At 39.0% G+C, this 4,983-nt stretch overlaps 1 protein-coding gene across 5 annotated transcripts in view; it reads right to left on the bottom strand.

Annotated features, from left to right (window-relative positions):
* The window catches only part of LOC101850267, a 43,392-nt gene extending 38,409 nt beyond the window's left edge, over window positions 1-4,983 (bottom strand). For 2 of the 5 annotated variants that reach the window (XM_005103944.3, XM_005103946.3), the window contains exon 1: window positions 4,712-4,981. The gene's annotated coding sequence lies outside the window, so the exon portion shown is untranslated. Of the gene's footprint in view, window positions 1-4,711 lie in introns of all 5 variants that reach the window. The other 3 variants (XM_013085695.2, XM_005103942.3, XM_005103945.3) reach the window with 3 other exon arrangements.

Genomic DNA, 4,983 nt, shown 5'->3' with positions numbered 1-4,983 from the left:
CCCCTCCGTGCATTAGACCATGATTTGATGTTTTGGCAATTAGGATTGATGTTGACTTGAAAACAATTGATTTGCAAGGTTTTAGTGGCCAATGTGTGTTCCGTAGCAAACATTACGGCAGTTTAGCCCTCAAAACAGTGCACCCGCGGGCGAATCTTAAAGTAAAAATTTACCGCTTTTACAGAGTAAAAATACAAAAAAGGAATAGAGGGAAAGTGAAATTAGGCCTATTGCCAAGAGTGTGTTTTTAAAGTTGCGAACGTTAGCCTACTGAGGTTTACTATAATAACAGTTCACATAAAAACATCAAACGATTTATACTTATTTGCGATGGATAAAAAGTAAATTCAAGGTAGACGGTAAAAATGAATAAAATAAGTCAAGAGAAGTGCTACACTACCAAGTAAAAGACAGGAGTGAAAGTAAAATAACAGGCCTAGTTTTTTTGTTTTTTTTTAACATAAAAATAACGAAGTGGCTAGCCATACTTAGATCTAGGTTTTGCCCTATCGACTCGAACTAGTTGAGTACACAGGTCTCATTAGATCTAGATCTAGAAGTTATTCAGGTTTAAATAATGCAAGTGAGTAAGGCACCTTCTTGATTTTGTCTGAAATACAAATACTTTCTGCAAACAAAAAATTTCATTTACAATTCAGCCATCAATATTAAGTACGGCTTGCCTGACGCCTGACAGACTAGCACTAGCAGTGTACTTTAAAAGTACAGTTAGCCTCCCAGTCTAGCCGTACTTATCTTAGGCCCTATTAACATTAGAAAACAGGAGGTTTAAAATACATGCACTGTCATTAAGGCACCTGGTTTCGTCTCAAATACAAATACTTTAGTTTTACTGCAAACTAAAAACTTATTACAATTCAGTAGGCCTTTTTTTATGGTCATTCTAGCCATCATATTAAGAAGTACAGCTAGCCCAGCTGTCTAGCCGTCATTAAGTACCGCTAGCCTCTTCCTAAAAATAATAATGCAGTTACTTCACCACAAAACTATAGAATTTTAGGGAAATCTTTACTTTCACTCCCGCACACGGATGCACAATTTTAGAGGTCAAAAGAGCATATTTTTTGGTTCAGATCAACACACATGGGCAGTAAAACTGTCGAAAATATGTTTTTTTCAAGGAAATTTCCAACACAATTGCAAAAAATCAAATTATGGGTGAAAACAGGCCGGCTCAGAATTTTGTACCTGAGGGGGGCATGTCCCCCTGAAACCCCCCCCAAATTGGTCCAAATCGTGGAAATTATAATACAAATTAAAGATGCTTAGAGTAGGCCAAACAATAATATAATTCCAATGGAAACGATCAAATATTTTTTTTAATTTTCAAACACACTGGATGTTAAGTCAATATATCCGTGTAAAAGGGATAAAAATTGAAAAAGAAAAGGGCTCTATACAGGCTACATTAACTGAGCATAGGCTCATTAAAGGAGGGAATGACAGTAAAATTATCTCCAATTTCGAAAACTGTAGGCTACAACAATCAAAGGTCATGTTCAAAGAGTTCACAGTAAATTTTTGCTTTTAATTTTATTTACGCACACAAATGCACCGCTTTGATGGTCAACTGCAGTAATTTTTGCCGCAGATCACACATCACATGGCCACTAAAACTGTCACAAATCAATTATTTTCATGAAAATTTCACACTTAATTGCAAAGAATCAAATTATAGACAAAAACCGGGGGAGGGGGCTAACCCCTCAATTTAGCGAAAAAAAAATTCTAGTGAAAAGTCAGCCCCCCATCTACTAAATGGCCACCTCTATTCTCACTCGGAGTGAGAATAGTGCAGGCGAGTCTTGTGGCTATTCTCACCCGGTGCGCGTTCACCAAATTTTGCGTTCACCCTAAACCACAGAATTCTACACTGTGATAACAGAAAAATTGTAGAATTCTGTGCCGTGAACAAACGTTCCATTACAACTGTAACCTACTAAAAGCGTACAATTTTGTCTGTGGGCAGTGGAGAGAGAGAGAGAAAGAGAGAGAGGAGTAGCGCGAGAATTTCCGGGCAAAACAAAATGGCGACCCGCGTAGTTCGGCTCGATTCGAAAAGTTAAATAGCCGTAGCATCTTTACTTTGTAAACAACCCAATTAATTTACTTTTGTGTTTTAACATCATTTTTTAACTTTGTTTTGGTCAATTTGATGGCCACCTCTATTCTCACCCGGAGTGAGAATAGTGCAGGCGAGTCTTGTGGCTATTCTCACCCGGTGCGCGTTCACCAAATTTTGCGTTCACCCTAAAGCACAGAATTCTACACTGTGATAACAGAAAAATTGTAGAATTCTGTGCCGTGAACAAACGTTCCATTACAACTGTAACCTACTAAAAGCGTACAATTTTGTCTGTGGGCAGTGGAGAGAGAGAGAGAAAGAGAGAGAGGAGTAGCGCGAGAATTTCCGGGCAAAACAAAATGGCGACCCGCGTAGTTCGGCTCGATTCGAAAAGTTAAATAGCCGTAGCATCTTTACTTTGTAAACAACCCAATTAATTTACTTTTGTGTTTTAACATCATTTTTTAACTTTGTTTTGGTCAATTTGATGGCCACCTCTATTCTCACCCGGAGTGAGAATAGTGCAGGCGAGTCTTGTGGCTATTCTCACCCGGTGCGCGTTCACCAAATTTTGCGTTCACCCTAAACCACAGAATGCTACACTGTGATCACAGAAAAATTGTAGAATTCTGTGCCGTGAACAGACGTTCCATTACAACTGTAGCCTACTAAATGCCTACAATTTTGTCTGTGGGCAGTGGAGAGAGAGAGAGAGAAAGAGAGAGAGGAGTAGCGCGAGAATTTCCGGGCAAAACAAAATGGCGACCCACGTAGGTCGGCTTGGTTCGGCTCGATTCGAAAAGTTAAATAGCCGTAGCATCTTTGTAGACAACCAAATTGATTTACTTTTGTGTTTTAACATCATTTTTTAACTTTGTTTTGGTCAATTTGATCGTCCACACCGATAGACAGTATTCAGAAAGAGACAGAGAGAGAGAGAAGAGGGGAGGAGTTGATCTTGCGAGAACTTCCGGGCGGGTGAGAATAGCCACTTTCCAATTTGATCGTCCACACCGATAGACAGTATTCAGAAAGAGACAGAGAGAGAGAGAAGAGGGGAGGAGTTGATCTTGCGAGAACTTCCGGGCGGGTGAGAATAGCCACTTTCCTACTAAATATTGATGCCCTGAACACAATTCATATCAAATTCAACTCCGTTGCAAATTAATAGTTTTTGAATAGATCTACTTGATTGTTCTTAATCGAGCTAGATCTATATTATATCACACTATGCCTACGCCGCTACAGTGCAGTAATTTGCGTGCTTTGGACCCATCGGGACCTGTTTTAACCCATAATTTGATATTTTAGTTAGGTTCGAAATTTTCTTCAAAATAATTGATTTACTTTCCCTCCCGTCTCACACTTAGATCTAGATATCTAGCTGTCAGTTGTCCATTTTCAACTAAATATTGATGCGCTGAACACAAATTTTCTGTCGCAAATTAATAATTTTCGAAATATCTGACTGTTTCTTAATCGAGATAGACGTGCTTTGGACCAATTGGGGGGTTCCAGGGGGGTCTGACCCTCTGAGGTAAAAGTAAATCTAGGGGGTTACATGTCCCCCTGTTTTAACCCATTATTTGATATTTTACAAATAGATTTGAAATTTCCAGTGAATAATTGATTTGCGACAGTTTAAGTGGCTTTATGTGTGATCTACAGCAAACTGTACTGCAGTTTGACCCCCGAACAGTGCATCTGTGTGCGGGAGTGAAAGTAAAAATTTACCCTAAATCTATAGGCCCTATCTAGATCTAGACTAGATTCTAGATCTAGAATCTAGATCTAGATCTAGAACTAGACCTTATAAATTTAAAATTACCCTCGATCTGCGTGGGGGAAACTGAAAAACCAATCAAGCCCCCCCCCCATTGCCATTAAAAAGCAACCAAAAACAAACCCAAGGCAAAAGAAACTGAAAAGATCTAGAAATATAGTCTAGATCTAGATTCTATGTCTACTTATGAAATGGAAAATTTTGGCTAAATGGCATTGCAGCAACTTTCCACAAGTACAAAGCCCTGGTGTTCGCGTTATCGATAGAACGGGACGGGACAGACAGCTTTCCACTTGACTCCCACGACCCCGGCTGTCATTCTTTTTAAAAAAATTGAATTAAAAAATAAAAAAACAAAGACATAACTACCTGATCTGATGTTACACAAAGACAAAGCCCTAAACGTAAGGAAGTGAAAATGCATTTGAGCTTGACATAAAATGTAATACGCAAACATATAAATGCCAGTGGCCCTCGACTCCGTCTGTGTTGGAGAGGCACACAACAACTACTCTTACGCGAAAAATAGGTCACTGCCACACACAACAAACCTTTTTTGAAACTAAAAATCTCAAGCGAGATTTAATATTTCAAAGAGTTACTACCTTGAAAATGTTATCATTCAGCAAAACATTAACGTTTTATGCCATGTAATAATTTGGTATGCAGAGAAAGCTGCGATTGCTCAACATATGTTTCGGATCATGCTAAAAATCTTTAAAATTATACCCTCATCTTGAGCTGAACCGCTGAAGATGAATTCGCTTCAAGCCCGACACTACTGTGTTCAAACTGAAAAAGAATGCGTTCTCGAACCAAAGTATAAAAGAATCAAAGCTTACCAGAGCAGCAAAATCCCAGTAAGCACGATTCAGGAATCACACTATGTCATAAGAAGAATGAATCAATCTTCAAATATCAGAAATTGATGAGGAATTCGATTTCAAAGCCAACGACATACACACAGAATACAGCAAGCACAATGGCGACACACTGCGCTGAAGTCGGTTCACTGCTAGCACAGCTGTGTATGGCGATTGGCGTGTCGATCATCTTGGGACGATTTGATTGGTCAATCAATCTCAACTAATTACGTATGTTGGCCAATCAAGTG

This window comes from Aplysia californica, unplaced genomic scaffold, assembly GCF_000002075.1.
Source record: "Aplysia californica isolate F4 #8 unplaced genomic scaffold, AplCal3.0 scaffold00398, whole genome shotgun sequence".
Lineage (NCBI taxonomy): Eukaryota > Metazoa > Mollusca > Gastropoda > Aplysiida > Aplysiidae > Aplysia > Aplysia californica.
The sequence above is the reverse complement of the archived record's forward strand: the minus strand, read 5'-3'. Positions and strand labels throughout refer to the sequence as shown.